Source organism: Myodes glareolus, chromosome 10, assembly GCF_982192425.1.
Source record: "Myodes glareolus chromosome 10, mMyoGla1.1, whole genome shotgun sequence".
Taxonomy (NCBI): domain Eukaryota; kingdom Metazoa; phylum Chordata; class Mammalia; order Rodentia; family Cricetidae; genus Myodes; species Myodes glareolus.
Window position 1 is genome coordinate 41,732,869 of NC_142035.1, and position 21,616 is coordinate 41,754,484.

A 21,616-nucleotide genomic window follows, 5' to 3' on the forward strand; every position below is an offset into this window, starting at 1 on the left:
TGCTGTAGAGGAATGTATCTTTAACAAGCCCAAGAGTTCCTTGAGGATCATGTTAGCTGACTGTACAGTTTTGCTGGTCTCAGGTGGGGCCTCGTGGTCCGTATTGCAGTTGTTGGCTGATGCCTTTTGACATTTGAAGTTATGGTACTTTAATTGTAGTAACTATGAGAAAATGTTCCCTTGGTAAGTGAGTGATGACCAAACACAGTGCATATGATTCATGATTTTTTTATTTTTACAAATAATATTTTATTAAAGTTATTCTTTTGCTATGTTATGCAAGAGATATATAGCTAAAAATTCCAATAGTTGCAAGAATATATGAAGTAAAAGTAAAATGTCTTCTGATTATTCTTAACCCTTTTAAATCATTCTCCTCAGGATAATAAATACTTAGAAATACTATATACATTGTATATACAATTGAAAATAAGAGTAGCATAATTGAGAACTTAGTGCATTTAGAAGTGGATTTACAAACGTGTGTACACCGATACATATAATACACAAAGCAACAAACATCATATGTAAATTTTCTCCATGTTGTTTGTTTAAAGATTAACACCTTCACATTCCTATTTTTCCATGTCCATATCTATTTTATTTTAGAACATCATACTCTTCCATTCTATTCATGGCCGTCATTAGTATTGCTCACTTTAAGATAATTGCAATCATATTTATGTACTTTTACATACTCATATTTCTATACACATTGGCACACTTAAAGTTCATTTTCTATTGGAAAAATGATATAGTGACTTTCAGAAATGTACAGCAGAAAATTATTTCCTTACTTCTTCATTAAAGGCTGTCCTAGTTCATTCAAGGACCTAGAGGAATGGTAGCATCCATCCCAAGGATGAATCCTTGTCAAGAGTCTCACATGAAAATACGGTGTAGTACCTATTTAAGACAAGTTACCTAGGTGAAGGATGGGCCCGTGCACCCAGTCCACGGCAAGGCACAGAAGAGATATGCTCCCATAATTCTGATGATGGAAAATGTTCAGGTGTGGCCATGTTGTATTTGCCATACTGTGGAAGAAGTTCTGTCTTTCTGTGGCCTTCCTAGGCTTTGTCCTTGGCCAAATTCACATTTTCAGACCTTGGCATCTGGCTTTCTCATCAGAACAAATTCATCTTTGACGGTTTCCAAATTGGTAATGGGCCAGAGCAATGATTAGTGCAAAAAAACAATAAAATATCCAACTATTTCCATGTGCTCATTACAGGAACCAAGCCAAACAGTTGTTACTTTACATCCTTCAGTTGCCAGAGCAATAAGCCTGTTGGTTTCCTTCCAGGTTTGTTCTCTAACAGCAGTAAGGGGATTTTCATCAAGAAGATGGGATGTCAGTGTGAAGTTTTGGTCTATAAAGTTTAACAACATCAACAACAACAACAAAATCTCAGTTAGACGCCAGGAGAAAGTTGCAGCTATCTGTATGTTTGAAGAGGTTCATCATTTGACAGACTATCTCAGAGTAGACTGGAAATGCTCTTGATGTCCTGATGGTCATCTTAGCCAGTTTCTGGATCCACTGCAGTTGAAGGTACTTTCATGCCTGCTCATCTCTTTACTGCTGTGACTCCACCTGGAGACTTTTTCCACAGTGAGATCATTCTGCCACCAGCATGGCCACCTGCAAATGTGAAGGGCTTTAATGGCGCCACTACCAGCCTGCAACCCGTGACTGACTGCAGTAAACACACACTCCAGCTTCTCTGTGACTCCATGGGACACACTCAGAGAAATCTTGTAACAGCAGCAACCAGCTTGTTTGCTCATTTTATTGAGTGCCTTTGCTAAGGGTGTGGATTTGTGGTAGAGCAGATGTTCAAACATGTGTGCGCTCTTGAATTCAATCCCCAGCACCCCAAAAGTAAATAGAACTATTTTTACAATCACATGTCTTATGACTGCCTCACTTTCTCCCTCCCTTGCCGCAGTTCTTTCCTGGGGCTCACTAAAAACATAACTGAACCCATGCCTTTTCTCAGGACTGAACTTTAGAGAACCTAAGCTAAGTCAGGTGGTGAACTAAGAACCTGGGGGCTTTCCCTAAAGTGGATAAAGACAGAGCATGTAAGGCCTTAAAGAAATTAAATTTGTGTGCAGATAAAATGGCTGGCAGATGGTGTTGCTCTGTCAGAACTCCCAAGTTAAAATAAGCTACAGTTGAGTATCAGACCCACATATAGAAAGATACAGGATACGCCCCCTCCATGCCGGTCTGTGATTGAAGCATATAGAGAGGTGGAGTGTGATCCAAGACAAGGACAGAACCTGATTCTCCTGCCTCTTCATCTCTCTAACTCGTTCCACCAGAGCCTTACCTCCAGGACTGCTGTTCAGATGTTCTAAAGGTCCCCTTTCCCGACTCTTGTCCAGAAGTGATGCATTCATCTCTGAGCTAATGATTTCCAGAACAGATGGATTTGCATCTGTCCTACGTGCTTCTAAAAGCCAGTATATAGTCTTCCTGTACCCTAGCTCACATCTTCTGGGTCACCATGTTACAACAACCAACATTGAGAAAATGTCGCATCTTATCAAGTAGGCACAGCTGCTTTCTTTACTGGGGGTCTGGTCAATTGTCTTCTACACACCACTTAGTCATTCCTTTAGAAAAGTATTTATTTTTATCTATATGTATGGGTTTGTTAATGTTATGTGCACTCTGTACGTACAGTGCCTGGAGAGGCCACAAGGGAGTGTCATATCACATAGAAGGGAAGTTAGGAGCAGTTTTAAGCCATCATTTGGGTGCTGGAAACTGAACCTTGGTCCTCTAAAAGAACAATAAGTAATTTTAACCCCTGAACCATCCTTCTCTTCTCAGCCATGTTTAACGTGTACAATTCTCAAAGTGCAGAGTCAACAACATTGGCTGGGAGATTCTTCGAACAAGAATGCAGATGACCAAATTCTGTTCTCTTCTGTCCTTCTGCTTATGACTTAAACCTTTTAAGTCACTTATTTTATGTCTGTGGATATTTTCCCAACAAGCAGGTATACCCAATTCATTTCTTGTTCCTGTGGAGGCCAGGAGAGGGTGTCAGATGTCCTGGAACTGAAGTGTCAGAGCGTTGTGAGCAATCAAGTGGATGCTGGGAGCCAAACCTGGATCCTCTACAAGCGCCGCATGTTCTCATGACCGCTCAGTCATCTCCCTAGTCCCACAGTGCGTGCTTTTGTGCTCTGTTCTGTGTCGTGGCTCAGAGTTGCCCCAGGAGGACAAGTTCCACGGGCCATGTTGTGTCTGGACTGCATAACACCCTGTTTATTTTGTTCTGCTCAGCCCTCTGTTTCAGGGTCTGAGCCGGAACTGTGCAAAGGAGTCTTCCCATTTGCACACACAAGCTCAATTTCAGGGAACCTTGTGCTACTCCTGGCCACATATCCCTACCCTTCTGCCAACAACTTTTTATATCCTTCCCCAGATCAGATGCTGGTACTAAAATCATGGCTTAATGTGAACAAACGTGTATAAGTCAGAAAAGGAAAGGATATGCTGCCTGCTAGACCATTTATATGAGCAAATACTTATAAATCTAAATTTTGACATTCTTTCTGAATATTTTCAAACCCTAATGAACATTCTAGTTCCAAACAGTGGTCAATTTTCAATGACTTTTCACCTTTCTTTGGAATCTGTGGTGCTTACCGTTGCTGCTATAAATTTCACGAGGACTTGCTGATTCTGGGAAATGGCTCTTAATACTGCATTTGGGGAAGCTTTGCTAGGAACCCTGGGTTTCTAAGATACCGCTGATCACACTTATGAACAGTGCAAGAAAGTAGGAATTTCAGAAATAGTCGACGCAAGTGAACTACAGGGAGGGACAGATGAGACCAGTGAAGCGTTTCCAGCATCCTAGGGTAGCAAGAGAAATCACGGCTGGGCTGAAGTTGTAAAGGAAAAAAAAAAAAAAAAAAATATATATATATATATATATATATATATATATATATATATATATATATATATATATATATACCACTCTTGATGCTGGAATGCAGGGCCTTAGAAATAAACAATTCAGGCCCCTTGCTGTAAGGGAGGGGAAGGGAGCCTTTTGTCTTGTGACAGGACGTGAGTCAGGATATTTACAGTCTGCCATCAGGTCTCCAGCTAGGAAGGCAGGAAGAGATAAGAAAAACAGGTAGCACAAACCCCTCCTTGGTATCCAGGTGGGTCTCCAGCCAGGACAGGAAGCCCCTGGACAACCCCCCTCCTTGGTATTTAGATGAAAGGTCAAGAATGTGCCACTCAGCTTAGCCTTATTTAAATTGACCAATGGAATGAATCCCTGTAACCACGTTTTTTTTTTTTGCTTCTGTACCCGCGCTTTTGCTCTCCTATAAGAACCCCTCACCCCCAACCTGGGCGCGCAAGTCCTCCGAGAGACTTTGCTGCCCCAGGTACCTGCGTATTCAATAAACCTCTTGCTGTTTGCATCCGGCTGCGTGTTTTCGACTGATCTTTGGGCATGGGGTCTTTCCCGAGGGAAGACGCCCACGGGAGTCTTTCAAAGTGAGCCTTCTCCGCAGCACTTCTGCAGTTGAGCCGTGAAGGGGGATCTTCTGGGACCATGCCTAAACTGGTAAAGGAGACGGGCATTTATTTTTATCTTTATTTCCTACAGTAATAACAATGTTTGATTTTCGCTGGCGAAGACATTTTGAAGGAACAGTTTTCAATGTCCTGAGATTTTTGATAGTTCGAGCTATAATAAGTTCCAAAGGCTTTCCACCAAATGTGCTACAATGTCACTCAATAAAATAAGTATTCTCTCCTGAGCTTTCAGGGTTATGGCTTTGTTTTTCATGAGGCTGTATTGTCCCAAAATACACACCTTTGGAGTTTTATGACCCTCCTCATACCTCGTGGGTATTTATGAGTTTTATTTTTGGTTTGTTTTGAAATGATAAATTTTGTTATTCATACATGGATGGCTGTTTGAATGGCTTAGGAAAAACTAACCATGAAAATAATGATGGCATAGTTCGTGCCATCTCAATTTAGCTGGTCTTAATTTCCAGGTGCTACAGCTGTTGCTTCTCTTAATTGTCTGCCCACGCATTATTTATCTCACACAAATAGGATGCTTGTCAGCCTCAAACACCTAGGGCACATTTTGCGAGTTTCTTTTAAGAAATTAGTATCAGGCTCTATTAACTTTGCCCCTGCTTTACTGTATCCATTCTGGTCGGCGGAGGCTAGCCTCAAATTTCTGATTCTCCAGCCAGAGCCTCCGAACTGTTGGGATGTTTGGCTTTTATCAATACTTATTTATTTATCTGTCTGTCTCTTTATTTTCTGATGTTTTTATGGGTAAAGTGGTTCTGATTGTTTCAAGGATTGATGTGCTGTGAGTATGATTATGATCCCTCTACCTCTCAGCTTCTTATTGCAGCTGAGCATATAAGTTTGGAAGCAGATCATATCAGAAATTCCAGTATGAGACTCATGGGGAGAGCTAAGTCTATCCTCATCAAACCCTGAACCTCCCTGCGTTTGTCAATGAAGAATAACATTTTCAGGAGAAGGAGATGTCCATTATTTGGTTGTGTATTTGTTATAATGAGAAAATAAATTTTACCTCCCCTTTTCAAAGCAATAAACAAATCTAAAACTGAAATTAAGGAGAGAAACCATTCCTGCTAGGAAAGCCAAGAGCCATCAAATTCTCTAGAAGACTCGGAGGATTTTTCTTTCACAAATAAACTATAAATATTCATGGGGGCAAAAAAGAGAGTTGAGGCACTGTGGTCATGAAAAGATGATAGCATTGCATACTCATTCACTCTTTTAAAAAGTGCATGTTTGTTGTGTGCATCTGGGGAATGAATACTGGCTGCAAAGATAAGTGAGCAAAACACAATGCAATTTGGATGTGAAGAGGTCATTAGCTTATGTATTCATAAAGAAAAATCCATGCTGTAGCAGGCGGTTTAAGTGGTATTTTACCCGCAGCGTACTGTGAGGAATTCCTCATTTCTTCTGGTCCTCAATCCCAGGAAACTACATCAATCACCATGGCAGATGGAGATCAGTAGGGTCACTCACACTTTTCCAGCATCAAATGATTCTGTTTCTCTCACTGCTTATTTGAATTAGAAGCTTGCTCATCTCCATCTATGTGCTAGATAAGGTGGGGGTGTCAGGTGGCTTGCGGAACGGGCTGCCTTTCATCAGTTCTCATGGCAAGTTCTAATTAACGCATAATAGAGCATTACTCCCTTCATTAAGATATCGTCTCGATCACTGGCAGTGTCTCATCAATTAAAACTCAAGAGTGTACCTAATAAGACTGGGAGTCATGATTATTTTTACCGCAACCCAATGTAAGGCAGGAATTGGATTGGCAGTGTTAACTTAATGTTTAATATTCTGAGTAAAATACTCAAGTATTTAACTTGAATGACTTTCTTTAAAATAAAATTTTAAAACAGTTAATCTGATGCCATAGCAGATGCTTCAGAATACTAAAGAGCAAATGGGGGCCTGACCAACATGGGGTGTTTATGGGAGGGGACACAAAAGTATTAGACAATCACAACATAAAATCAGCCCAGTCGTCTGGAAAGAAAACAGGTATGCGCTCACTGTGTGGGGGTTAATATTTTATTGGTGGTCTAGAAGACTGTTACTGTGCACGGTCACCTAAGAAGGAAGATGACAAGACAGGATGGCTTTCTTCGTCTGGAGTCAAGAAAGGAGGCAGTGAACCAAGGCAGCACAGCAAAAGCAAAGACAGGAAGGATGTGAGAATGCTGGGAAGAAGGTGCTGCTCATCTTTTGTTTTCCAAAGCCCGGATGATTTCTATTTGGTTCGTTTATCATGTATTTCAAAATAGGAAAAAAAATGAAAACAATTTGTATTTGAATTTCCTGGCTTCTCCCTGAAATGAGTAACCTGCCCTTTCTAATGTTTCATTGCAAAGGAAACAGATTTGCATCAGCAACTGTCCTGCTGGATACCCAGCATGTCCAGACTGGTTAAGAGTGAGACAAGTAGTTCTGACTGTTTACTAGTAAATAGAAATCCTACTATTTCTAAATACTTTAAAATACAAATACTTTCTAAAATACAAATAAATACTATACATTTTTAAAAGTTCCATTAAAACAGGACTGCATCATTCCTCCCTTCTTCTCCCCCAACCCTTCCCACATTCGCATCCTCGGCTCAACAAATTCTTTTTCTTTAATTATTGTTGTTATGTACATATGTACAAATATTGTTACATGCAAAGAAATCTATAAATAAATGCCGCCTACTGAGCCCATTTAGTGCTGCCTCCGTGTCTATTTTTAGGGCCCGACACTTGGATGTGGATAAGCATTTAGGGGCTCCCCTCTGAGGAAGACTAAGTCTCCTCTCAGCAGTCTTCAGGCGCCAGGAACTCTTCATCTAGCTATACCCTTCTACCACTTCCCTGTCTTTCTAAAAGAAATAAATAAAAAGCGTGATATATTTTAGAACTACCAGAAATTCTAAGTGATGTCAGTGGGACACCTGAAATAATTGGTCACCACAGAGTAGACACACATGTGTGCCCAGGAGCGTTCCTACCTCCATGCCACTGAGCCATGCTGACTGACACACTCCCTTCTCTTCTTGCTGCAGCTTTGTCCTGACTTCTTGCCATTTGTCTCCTCCTTTAGGTTGAACCACCTCTACTTCCACAACAACGTCATATCTCAAAGTCCTTTTCCTTCAGTCTATACACCACCACAGCTAGCCTGACTCCTTGATCTTCATCTTCCATAATCTATTTATACCTGCACTATTCACTATTTGATGTCATCCGTGTTAATATAAAATGCATTAGTGCCTTTTCTTTGGTGTGATAAAGTATCTGAAGCTGAATAATTTCAAAAGAAGTTTAGCTCACAATTGTGGAGTGAAAATGCCTAAGATCGAGCAGTTTATCTCTCTGCCTTCTGGTAGAAGCTTCCCTTCCCTTTATTATGGCATTGTTGAGAAGACCAAAAGAAACCCAGCTTGTGCAGGGGGCCAAGTACGTGGGCTGATCTCACTTTATACCAGTGCGTTCTCATAGGAACTCTGGCACAGAATCCCTTCCAAGGGTAATGTCCCCAGTGACTGTTATTTGGGGCAGTTACTAAAAGAGTACTCTACCACCACTCTTTTCTCCCCTGGTAATAAGAAAATAAATTACACACTTAAATTTCCCTCACTGTGAGCAAGAGTATTTTGAAAAACAATGACCATCTGTGTTAACCATCTATGTTAAGGAGCCTTCCTGACCCTCACACACTTGGCAGAAATCCCACTTTGGAGAATTCATTCTAAAGCAATTCTTCCTATTGTATCACAAAAGGTTTATATTTAAGATCACACATTGTAGCATCATTTATAATCAGGGGTAAATGGGAAACAACCTATGTAATAACAGAAAGATAATTGTGTTTTGGAATACACACAAAATTAAATTTTGTACAGCAGTGCGTATTGCATAAGCAAATGAAATGTGGTGTTGTTGGAGGCTCTTAGTTCCTCTCGGAAGACCCACATACACAAGACCAAGGCCACGGAACTTTCCAGGCACCTGCATAGGGTTTAGAGCTTGACTGGTAACTATAAAATCAACCTAAAAATGCTGAAGAGAATGAGAAAAATGCAATGCACCACGTTGACTGCTTATCACCATTTGATTTCAGTGAAATTTCAACACAATGAAAACAATTCTGCTTTGATTATGTGATTGCAAAAATTTCTGTGTAATATTCCTCAGTAGTACAATTGATGAAAATTTCCAAGAGCGAAGCTCAGATACTTAGAATAGAATGTGGGTGCATGTCAAAATTTACAGCTAAGGTTTGTGTGGAGATTCAAAAACCTAGAGAGCTGAGAATTTATCACAATCTATAGATGGCTTCACTACGAAATGGCAAGTTTTGAGCTCCTACTGTATAGTATACATTTAATATTCACTATCTTCTCTAAGTATTAGAACCTTGTTGGGATATAGTTGTTCTCTACATCCTATTTTCATTTGAGGAAAGCTGAACTTAAGGAAACTCAAGAAATTCCCCAGGTCATGGAGCTTGGGAAGGAGCTGAGGGGCTTGGAAGCAGGACTGCCTCCAAATCCTGTGCTTTCCCTAAGAGCCTCTCCATTTTGTACTGATTATTTTTAATTTACAAAAATAATAATGTCCCTAATTCCATTATAATTTTAGAAAATGCAGTCTCCTGTAAGAGGCCCCACCTACAACCTCTCAGCCCCACCACACCGGGGAATGCAGCTTCTAGCAGAAGAATTCTCCAGGGACACACTCAAGTCAAATTTAATCTAAAACGTAAAGATACGTATATGCTCATTTTCAACTAAATCCGTAAGGTTAGACACTAAAGCGATAGCTATGGCTGTAGTTGGAGAATTCAGACAGTTCAGAGCAGAGCACATGGAATTCCCACTTCCTGCTCCAAGTTGCTATCCCCAGGGTGTGGGTGGTTTAGTGCTGTTAGTAATTGCTTGCGACGGGGCCATTATTGTGCAGTCTCTGTTTCAATACAATTCTTGATAGCATCATTAGTTTCGAACCTACTTGCACTTTAAGAAACGTTAATTTTCGGTAGTTTTAAGTTTCTTTGTGCTTTTGGTTATTCTCTACTTCCAAATATTGATAATATGTTTTTCCTCTTTGTGTTGAAAATTCCAGACCATAAAATTTTAAATATTTCACAAAACTAAAGATATTATATAAAATTACTTTTAGATTCACAAGTAAGGTACATACAAAATAAATGAATTTGCTATTTAGACTTGTAATCTATCTCTAAGATATCTAATTATGTGTATGTAAATAGTACAAAATCTGAAAAGGTCTGAAAATGAAAACATGTCCAATCCCAAGCATTTCGGGTTAAGTTTTCCCAACTGGGATTTGGAATCATGACCTTTGGAATCCCTGCCTCCTGAACTTAATACATCTTAGGTTTTCTCAGGGCCTCCAGAATCATTTCATCAATAAGGAGACTATTGGTCATTTTTAAAAACACAGACTGTGGGGCTCCCTGAGCCCTGAGGGGAAGGATTTGAAGAAGATGTCCCATTTATGACTGAGCGATCCAAGGACTCTCTCTGTGTAATGTCAGGCTATGGGTCTCCAGATTTATTCCTATCTCTGCAGAAGACAGTTTCTCTAATGATGCATGAAAAAGCACTGATCTATGAGTATAGCAAAATGGCATTAGGAGTCACCTTATCATTACATGTTTTACTTTTCTTAGGGAAATGTTATTTGTTTTTACCCTAGGTCCCTGGGCTATCTAGTCTCAGGTTCTTGGTCACTCAAGAATTGTTTCTTTTTATGAGAAAGAAGGTTAGGTGGATAGGTATGATGAGAGGATCTGTAGGGGCTTGGAGAAAATACAATAAAAATATATTTGGATTTGAAGTTGTTTTAAATAATGAAAACTATAATAGTAATACTAGTAAAAACAACAACAACAATAAGCTTCATAAAAGGCCAAGCTGACGTCTGCAGCCCTTCTTTCAGAGGCTGTTAGCGTGCTTTGTTCTGTGACAGAAGCAAGCAATTCCACATTGAAACTTTGGTGTCTCCTGGGCACAGAGACCATTGCAAATGAATGCATGGCAATTTATAAACTCTACAAGTCTTTATTTCCAGATGAAACATTTTGGAAAAACTCATATTTTATATAACACTAGTGCAACTTAAGAAATGTTGGATTTATACAGCTGCTAAAAGCTTTTATTACAGTCATGTTCACTTTCAGAAATTGTTCATTTTCTCTTGATGACCAATTGATATGTCGGTGATTTGTGAGCATATAAACACAGTAACTGTTCCTTAAGACCTGTGTCTGTATTATTCTCCCCAACATACGGCGTGCATTTCCCAGTTAAATAAGTCAAGCTGCAAGGCATATGTTCTCTTGGGACAAAAAGTGTTTTCCAACGTATGTGTTTAAATTCACCAGGCCTGTTTTGGAGACATGAATCTCATTTGCCAAGAAATCTGTGATTTGATCCTCTTGAACTCGTTGGGATGAACAATTACTTGAAATCACAGTAGCTCATAAAGATGTTCTGTGGGGAAACTGCTATATATCTAAACTCAAGCTAAAGCATTTCCAGATTACATATTCCTCATTCTTTTTCACATTTAGGGAACCATTCACATATAAACTGGAGTGGGAAATGTTATCAGTTCTTACTTTTTCAGCCCTGTTTAGTTGGTCTTAGTATACCCTGAAATATTTATTGAGATATTTGACTGCATGATTTTTTAGATTATCTTTCTTGTGGTTAATATCTGTTAACAGGGATTATAAAAGAAAAAAATTGAAGTTTTTAAAATGATGGCAGCTAAAATTATTTAAACTGAATTTGAATAATTATGCAAATTGTCATATTTATTATAATTTATATATTTATAGCTAACTTGTTAGTCTTAAGGGACAGCTGTTGAAGTTAGAAACATTACTTGTCATTTATCCATAAAAGAAAAGCAATGTTCTACTCTTAATGGCACCTGACTATTAGAGAGAAATGCAAATAAGCAAAAACAAAAACAAAAACATAGTGGTAGACAAATAGATCCTTGGAGACTATAGTCTGGAAAATTTATAAATCAATTTACTTGTTTTTTAATTCATGATTTTATATATTGTTTTATTTAATCAACACAAAAATATAAGTAGCTCACTCATATAGGTTTCACTAAATACATATTTTACTTGTGAGTTTTCAGAAGTTGCCTAAGAATTGACCAATGATGGATCCAGATATTTCCTGCCCTAAAATCTTATTCTGTTCAGCAAGACCCTCATATCCTTCCAGGATACCTACACAGTATTCCGAGTGACAGGGGTAGAGGAAAGAACTGAGTGGGCACACAATGAAAAAATTTCTACTCTTGAAACATGCTACAAAAGACGGGATCTTAAAATGTTGGTTTTGTTGCTGTTGTCTTTGTTTTAATTTTTTCCCATAGCAACCAGACCTGATTTCTTTCCTTAGAATCAAGGGAAAAATGTCTCAAAGACTAAAGTAGGTAGATTTCAAGTTCTGTGTTAGAAATAAGCCTAGCAACGTTCAATATAATTATGTTAAGTCTATTTACCACAAGGTAAGGCAAGTTGATAATGTTGAGTAGGGTTTTAGATACAATCTACCTGATTTCAGAGCATGCATATGGAGATATGGAGAATTTATGTGGTTAGATGAAGAGGCTGGTCTTAGAAATTTAGGCCTCCTTGCCTTCATCTTGAAAGGAAACAGTGAAACCAAATCTTGGAGAATATGGTTATATGTTAGTCTTATTATTACTTGGCCAAATCACCAATGGAAACAACTTAGGGAAGGAAAGGTCTCTTTTGCTCACTATTTCAGAGGGTTTGTTATGGTGATGAGGCCATGACAGAGGAGCCTATGTCATAGTACACAGAGTAGAGCAGGAAGGGCAAGGGCAAGGTACAAACTCCAAAGACCTTTCTTCCTGACAGACTTCTAAGCAGGGATTCAAAATATGAATACATCAATGAATTAAAGCATTCATGAGATCAGAGCCTTCATTATGTAACCATCTCTGAAAAGGCTCTCATAGACACACTCAGGCACATGGTTGACTAATCTCATGTAATTTCCCAGTCCAGTCAAGCTGACAATTAGTATTAACAATACAATATGTATTAACATGAATTATTAATATATACACACAATTATATATATGATATAAGTTATTAGGAATATTTAACATAATACAAGTTAGCACCTATTTGGAGAGTCTCTGAAAATAATGATCACATGGTAGAGAATATTCTGTGGCATTTTTTGTTGCAGTAGTCTTCATGCTAGGGTCTTATAGCATATGTCTTTAGGTAAAAGTCTCATACTATGGTTATGTTCTCTTAAATGTAGTTCAATACTTCTTTAAAAATTAATTGTATTGAAACACCAAGTGAAGTGTTGACTCATATTGCTAAAAGCAAATCAAGCAATTAAGCATTGAATTGTGTTATGAGTTGTTTTCAATTCACTGAAGACACTTTAATACGTATTTATCGGTTTTCCATTGGGGACTTAGTGAATGGCTTACCATGAGAAATTGACAGCCAATGGAGACATCTTATGGTTATAAGAGCCAAAATAAGCCAAATTACCCCAGTGTGACTAACTTGCCTACATATTACAACCACTTAGGAATGTTTTCCAATTCTGACACTATAGGCCTTTTTCCTAAACACAATATTTGTCTCTTAAAAGTTTTTGGCACAGTCTCTAATATAATTGGGTATAATGCTGCATGTAAATTGTGAAAAGGTAAGTAATTATAATTTTTCTTTATTTTTTCTCAGTTGTGAACATCTTTCCCTATAGTCTAGTTTTGTTTTGTTTGAGACAAGGTTTCTCTGTGTAACAGTTCTGACTGTTCTGTAACCCACTTTATAGACCAGGCTGGCCTTGAACTCACTGCGATCAGTCTGCCTCTGCTTCCCAACTGTTGGAATTAAAGGTGTGTGCCACCACTGCCCAGCTAGTCTAGATTTTATAGTCATGCAAAATTAAAAGTGTTGTGATTCTTATATTATCCTGTATGTTATTTTCGAAGCAAAATCAAATTGTGACAAGATTATAATTCTTCTACTTCCTTTTTATCATTATTTTTAGTTATGTTAAATATATAGGACATAAATTTCCACTCTTAGGAATACCATTCTGTGATCTTAAGCATATTGACATTTATCATGGCACAGTCACTGCCATCCTTCTCAAGAGCTCCTGTGTTGTGCAAAATGAGCCTTGTTCCTTTCCCAAACCTCAAGCAACCACCACTCTACTTTCTTTCGATAAATCTGACGGTGCTAGAAGATTCATGTGAGTGCAATCACAAGAAATAATTTGTCTTCTTATAATTGGGGTCTATTTTCTTTAATGTCCTCAAGCTTGATTCATATTTTCATATACATTAGGTTCTTTTTAAGGCTGAACAATATTCTATTGAATGTATGCACTCTGTTTTATCTGTTCATTCAACTGTACGCACTCAAATTACTGTCACTCATTCACTTTTGTGAGTACACAGCTATGAACATAGGAGAGAAAATTCTTCTTTAAAATTGTGCTTTGAATGATTTTTAGTGTGCAGTCAGAAGTGGGATTGCTGGGTCACGTGATGATTCTATTTTTGTTATTCTGAGAGCCACAGTGGCCACATCATTCCACATTCCCACCAACAGTACACGTGTTTCAATTTTTCCAGTTTTTACTCATCCTTGTTAACATCTCTTATTTTTCTTATCTTAAATTCTGTTCTTCTAATTGCCATTGGGCACTATCTCATTAGGATTTGGATTTGAATTTTCACAGTGACTAATAATGTGGAACATCTTTTTATGTCGACATCGGTCATTTGTACATTCTTTTGGGGAAATGACTATTAAAACATTTTCCCCATTAGTAAGTGGGTTTGCTGTTGTTATTAACATTAGGGGTATTTTATGCATTTTGGAGTCCAAACATTGTCAGAGAGATAATTGGAAGATATTTTTTCCAGTTATATGGGTTGCCTTCTCACTCATAATTATGTCTTTTGATGCACAGACGTTTTTAATTTAAGGTAGCCTAATTTATCTATTTTTACTTTTTTTTTGTCTAGGCTTTGGGTGTCCTATCCAAGAAATCAATGCCAAAGCCATTCATTTGCTTTTAACAAAATCTGTCTTCTAAAACATAAGAGATGATTTGCAATGTAAATCAATTGGACAGCCTGGATTAATTTTGTCATTCAGAACACAGGGATATTAAAAACAGATAAAACTAAAACTATCAAAGTGAATCTTTGAAATTTACTCTTTAATTTTTTTTGCAAAAAAAGTGCATTTTTTTATTTGCTTAGTTAATTTACTTCTCATAGGTATGTCATCCGGGTATGGGCACTGATCCTTCTGTATTGAAACACAGTACGGGTGTTCTGAAGCCAAATGACAAGGGGTCTTTGTTTGGCCTATACTGCCTAGTTTAGTGAGTCTCAAAGAAGAGCTCAATATATACCCAATGTAACAAAATAGTAGGCCAGGAAAGGTTAATGACATGGTCCATAAACATTCCTAGAAATGTCTACCTAATCCCCAGGGGCTCCCATTTCTCATAAATCCCAGAGGTATTAGCAAAGCATATGTCAAGTTGCTAAGGGAGTCTTGTATAAACTCCATGTGTAATGACCTGGCTTCATATTTTAAAACTCATTTTGCTTGTTGAAATGTGCAGCACTTAGACCTTAGAGAGCCGTTTAAGAAGTTGGCTTCATACGTCTTCCATTGCAGATTGGGCAACGAAGTCCAGGGAGGCACTGAGTCGACACAAGCTGCCAACAAATGATGTCAAAATCTTCATGAGACTACCAAGTCCAAAGGCTTATATAGCGTTAGAAAGGTCACCAGACGCAGAACCAAAAAGAGAGACGCGTAGGCAGGTACTCTAGGACTCAAGACTCCCTCTTTGTCTTCTGATAGTGTCTCTTTCTCAACGAGAGATTTAGAATTCTGTACTGACTTCCCCCAAAGTAATGAAGAAGCCACAGAATCCCACCCATGGGGGCCTATTCCTTCCTACCACAGTTCCTTCTTAGATGATCTTACTGACCTGGGTTGGTCAGTAAGTTTTCTGCACTTAAACCTACCTTTGATGAAATGGGCTTCATTCTATACAGAAGACATCACTCAATACTGTCTTGTTGCTACTGTTTTCACAAAATATTGTATTGTTAAAACTGACAATCTTCCAAATGGCCAGACTCATGAGCTCTTCCCAATAGCAGCATTCACTAGAAAATTATTGTACATCTGTGGAAGTCATTCATGTTGAATGAAATATTCAGTGTGCAGTGAAATTTGGGTAGTACATCAGAGTTCCTTGTTGACAGTGTCATATGTGCTAACAAACTTCTGTTCTTCAGGGCAAAATGTTCTTGAGAAGGTTTGAGGGAAAGGTTTTCAAAATTCTTGATTAAGAAATTGTACAAAAAGTCAGAAAAGACACATTGGGAGTTCCTGGTAGGTCATACAATAAACAAAACAAAACTAAAAGAACAAAAATCCACCATAACCTGGATATTTTAATTTTAGCCACTCCTATTTGTATATGAAAAGCCAGCCTATTCACTACTTTAAGCAGTAAGTGGAAAAATCCATAAGGAGAGATGTCCTTTTCTTCTCAGAATCTGAGTTCCAGTGAAGTAATTTTTTTTTTCGGATTGCATAGCAGAACAGAAATAGGGCAAAGACATGAGTGTCAGGACATAGATTTCCCTGGATATTACAAAGAACTTCTCAAGAACATGCTGCCTTGTGAGAAACAGACTCTCATGCAAATGTCTCTGGAGAAACTGGGAAGTTCTCTCTCGGGTCTATTGCAGAAGATATTTCTTATCTGGGTGAGAAGCATACTAGACAACTGTCGGGGTCCCTCTGAGTCAAATGAGTATAAAATAGACCCCATATTCCTCTGTTTTAATCATTGGTACATAAATCTTAGAAATGAATCATCACCTAAATAAATTTAGAATATATATATATATATATATATATATATATATATATATATATATATATGTTTCTGGAATCTATCTAGAAACCAAGGGGGCTGTTCCTTCTCTGGTTGCAGGAGGATCTGATATGAGGTAGAACCATAGACTGTTGATAGTGTGCTGGGAATACTGAAGGAGGATGTAAAACACAAGTGTAAAGAATTTGAGGGCCAGCATCAAAGGAGTCAAAGTGAAGAGCAATTTTTGGGTCATTTCCATCAGCTTTGTCCTTTAGACCAAGAACAAATGGCAAAGGTCATACAAGGACCTTTATCGGGTTGCAGTCATAGTCACTAACCCTGAATGTTACCACAGTGACAGTCGACTCTTCTTGGGTTTTCAGAAACCCCTTCAACTCCAATTTGAAGTCTTTCCTGGTCTCCCTTCAGTTTTATCACACTCAGGGCTTCCGTGTGAGCTCCAATCTTGTCCTTTCCACAGCTATCACCCTATCCCTGCTCTTCCGTTCTTGCCAAGAGTCTCCGACCTCAGGTAAGCCCTTACATTTGTCATTTTCTTTCCTTCCCTTTCAAAATGAAGACTGTGAGTTATTAATCACTTCCCCGGTCCTCTCGGTTTTGTCTGGGCAGGAATTAATAGCATGGCAATGAGTAGAAATGACTATGTAATCTTGAATGATATTTGCGCAACAGTAAAGTTTTCTTAGAATTGAAAAACGCTGTCTAGAGTTGAAAAGTACATGTAAGTGCAATTCTTTTAAGGTGTGGTTTAGCAGTGTACCCTATTTTCTACCAGTTGGAATAGCTCCTTCTATATCTGTGTATAAACTTAGAAGCTGTGTAATGAGGACAATTTTAAAGTCCTTTGTGAGAAACCATACACGTTCAACCACATTTTACCAGCTTTTTTCTGTGGTGGTGATATTGGGCTCTAGGACTGGAGAGCATCATATTCTTTAGAATCTATTAATTTCTGGGAATTTAGGTATTTACTGCTGTGGAATAAAGTTAATTTTTCTTGTTGACTTTGATTTTACTATTTTTCATGTAAGTCATTTAGCTGAGTGTTATAGAGAGATGAAAATTACTTTTCAGCTTGTTGGAAAGAAATGCCTTTAAAGTGGAAGACATCAGAAAATCCAAAAGACATGAATGGGATGAGATACGAGAGCCAAGAATTAGCTGTAAGAAGTTATACAGTGACTGACTAATGGACTCTATTAACCAGAGTCTTTTGCTACCAAGATTATATGTATGAACATAAAACACACCAACTTACCCATAAGATCTCAAACCCAAGGCACCCAGGGTAGACATTTATTAGACAGAAAGCAAGACAAAATCAAACTTTTTCTTTGCAGCATCCACTCACGTGCAGTAAAGGTCATTCTGAAAACACCATACATGAAGCACTGATTGTCTTCAGCACTTGGAATCAAGTGGGGAAATGTTGCATCTGGTCAAACCATTGGTTTCCTTAAACTTTCCCCTCTGGCTGGGCGGTAATGGCACACGCCTTTAATCCCAGCACTGTGGAGGCAGAGGCAGACAGATCTCTGTTAGTTAGAGGCCAGCCTGGTCTACAAGAGCTAGTTCTAGGACAGGCACCAAGAGCTACAGAGAAACCCTGTCTCGAAAATTAAAAAAAATAAAAATAAAAACCTTTCCTCTCTTTTTTCTTCTCTTTGTTTGATCAATACTTGAGATAGGATATCTCAAGTTATTAAGTAATAACCCTTACTGTGAGATATGCAGGGGCTGCCCACGGCTCTATTTTGAGAAATGAAAGGTAAGAATTTTTAAAAAAAAGTGCTTTTCTCTCTCAACCTAAGCATTCACGTTACATATTTCACTCGTATCAAGGAGAAAATGGCTAAACATCTAATAGCCTCACCTTAGAGAAATATTTTCTGCTGTTGACACCATCCTGGAAGTCCTCCCACGTGGTTCTTCCACTGCATTCTGCTCTTTAGAAGGAAGACTCATTCTCCATGGGCCGGAAGGCTGGAAAGTGTCCAGGAAGCATCAGGGAGCTGACTCTCTCTGTGTCTTCAGCCAGCGGCTTCCCTGTAGCATTGCTAGATTCCAGCACCCACCTGCTGTCCTTATGGAGGTCATAGTTTTTCCTCATGTCTCCTGTGAAAATGTAAAAAATAGCAAAGACGAAAGTCCCGGTGGCAACGATCAAGTAGAGAGCGGACAGAGTACCAACAATGGCTGAAGCAAGCATGAGGTCTACACAGAAAATGATCAGCTTGACCAACATGTCTGCATTTCCTCTTGTTTTCAAATTCCCAAAGCACTCACACACTAGGCAAATTAAGACTTTGAAAAATGTAGTCAAGAAAAGGACATTTCAGAATATGCTAATGTACGATGTGGTTTCTCCAAGTATCTACCAAGGGAGACGTATATGATGAAACCTTTGATTTCCCAACTAGTACAAAATAGAGACTAAAAGTCGTCTGGACTATTGCTTCATCACCAGTTTTATGACTGGGAAAAATACAAGGGTTTATCTTACTTCCTTTGTGATTCACTTGGACTGTAGACTTCTGGGCAATGGAACTATGCTAACATACATTTGCAATAATTCTATGTGGAATTCTATATTTCCGAAAAAGCAAAAATGTAATTATCTAGTGTGAAGGCAAAATAAAACAATTTTTATACAGGCAAAGATTCTGAAACTTTTACTTCTCTTGCATGTGCTGTTTTTCTTCAAATTATTTAAAATACCTTCTTTTCCTTGAAATATGTAAAAGAAAAATTTGACCCTGACCAATAGATCCATGAAATTAAATAGTAGAAGCACAGCTCAATGAAGATATAAAAGGCAATAAATTCAAATTAGAAAGCAAGTTAGACAGCTATTTCAGACAGGAGGTTAGAAGGCAGTCATTTTCGTGAACCCAATTGTGTGATTTAAAAGCATGCCAATGTGAAAACACAATGACTGGCCACCTTAACAAGGTAAATGGGCACCAAGGAAAACTTAAAGTTGTATAACAAGCATGGTTCTCAAATGAAACAAGCTAAACAGAAGCACAGTCGAGAGAAAATGATGAATTACAGGAAATGAGAATTCATTTGTCCTTAATATGGAGAATTGTTCTTCAAGCATCAAACACTAAGAGTGTATCAGCCTGCTTCCAAATGCTTCAATTCCACTGTCTGGTTCTACAGTAAACCTTTCCAATCTTGTCTGTCTGAAATGATGATCTAGATTTGTCTATTTTTCATTTATTGATGTGTGTATGAGTACAAGCGTATGTGTATATACCATGGTGCTCATATGGCGATCAGAGAATAACCTGTAGGAGTTGGTCCCTGGGACTGAATTAAGGATATCAGGCTTGGTGGAAAGCACCTTTACACATTGGCCATGATATCTACTTTGTTATTGGTTTCTATAACTCTAGAGTCCTACAAACAACACAAGGCAACTTAATCAACAATGGTGATAGAAGAGAACATTTAGACTATAAACACAACGATTTAAAGGTGGTGACATGGTGTGGGACAGTTATCTGTATTCTGTCAATTATATTTTAAATAAACGCTGATTGGCTAGTAGCCAGGCAGGAAATATAGGTGGGACAACCAGACAGGAAGTAGAGGCGGGTCAAAGAGAACAGGAGATGTCTGGGAAGAAGGAAATCCCATTTTCTGCAGTCCTGGCCCAGCCACAGAAGAAGCAAGATGTGACTGCCTCGCCGAAAAAGGTACCAAGACATGTGGCTAATATAGACGAGAATAATGGGCTAATATATGTTATAAGAGTTAATAAGAAGCCTGAGCTAATGGGCCAATCAGTTTATAACTAATGTAGACCTCTGTGTAATTTCTTTGGGACTTAGCAATTGCGGGAACGAGGCAGGACAGAAACCCAGACAGCAGTGACAAAGACAATTTTAAAAGTATAGTTGGAAAGGAACTGAGAGTGAAATAGTATTAATTTCTATATTTTATATAGTTGTGATTCAAGAGATACTCTCTAGTAAGAAGTGAACACTAGGTACAGAAAAACAATAAAGATTGTTAGTAATAGAAATAGAAATACAACTATAATAAGACAAAATAGGTAGTGGAAAGTGTTGCATTTTTTATTTTTATGGCAGAGAAGTGACAGTCTGTTTGAAATTGCCAGATATCAAGCTGTATTGGTAAGCCTTTTATCTAGGACAGATGGTCAGGTGTGTATCACTAGTTCCGGCACCCACTGAATGTTTGAAATATAGGTAGTCTGGGCAGTTGTATGCTCTAACTGTGAAATGTAATTTAGACAAAAAATTATGAAAATATTTATAATTGCATTTGCAGGCATTAGGAATGCTCGATGGCATTAGATATATGGTATTACATATGTACTTCAAATCACCTTTCACTTCCTTTCATTTTAAAGACACAGCTACTAGATAGATCATTTATAGTATACATTGTGTTTTTATTAGGGCATACTGGTCTAGAAATTTCTGGATAATTGGCAGAAGAATCCAAGTCAAAAAATGTTTTAAATGGAAATTTTTATAGTGCAAGGTTTCCAAGTCCATCTATATTGTTTCTAAATAAATATTTAACTGAAACATAAATAAAAATGTGATATGCACAAATTAAGATTCCAGATGGTTTTAAAGAGTGCATTATGTGGGTATACAGAAGGCAAAGTCAAAAGAACAAAGTAAAGACAACTTAGATAAAATATAAATGGACATAACATGTGAAGACTGAAAAGGAATGGTAATTTAAAAAGTATATATCATTGGTGAAAAATTAAAACTGTTAATTATAAATTTATTGTATTGATCTATCATATACTTCTAAGCTTAAAACAAGTTTCAGACTCATTTGGCAGCTTTTATATATTAGACTAAGTAGTAACTGAAAACTCTGTGGTAGGTGGTGGTGTTAGGATCATTCACACAGGTGTGTTGGCTTTATGCTCAAATAGTGTACATATGACCCATCGTAACAGAAATACACGTGGCTGTGACTGCTTACTTTGTCAAAGTAGTTCATCCTCAAACAAAGAGCCGGTGGAGAACTTGAGAGATGTGAAT

General features: G+C 38.0%; 1 long non-coding RNA gene across 1 annotated transcript; it reads right to left on the bottom strand.

Annotated features, from left to right (window-relative positions):
* Nucleotides 1–224: 224 nt before the first annotated feature.
* On the bottom strand, nt 225–18,933 carry LOC146892671 (uncharacterized). The gene is made up of 3 exons (XR_015003971.1): nt 18,451–18,933; nt 17,929–18,086; nt 225–1,645 (listed from the first exon to the last, which is right to left on the bottom strand). It is a non-coding gene; the product is annotated as an uncharacterized LOC146892671 (long non-coding RNA).
* Nucleotides 18,934–21,616: the final 2,683 nt, after the last annotated feature.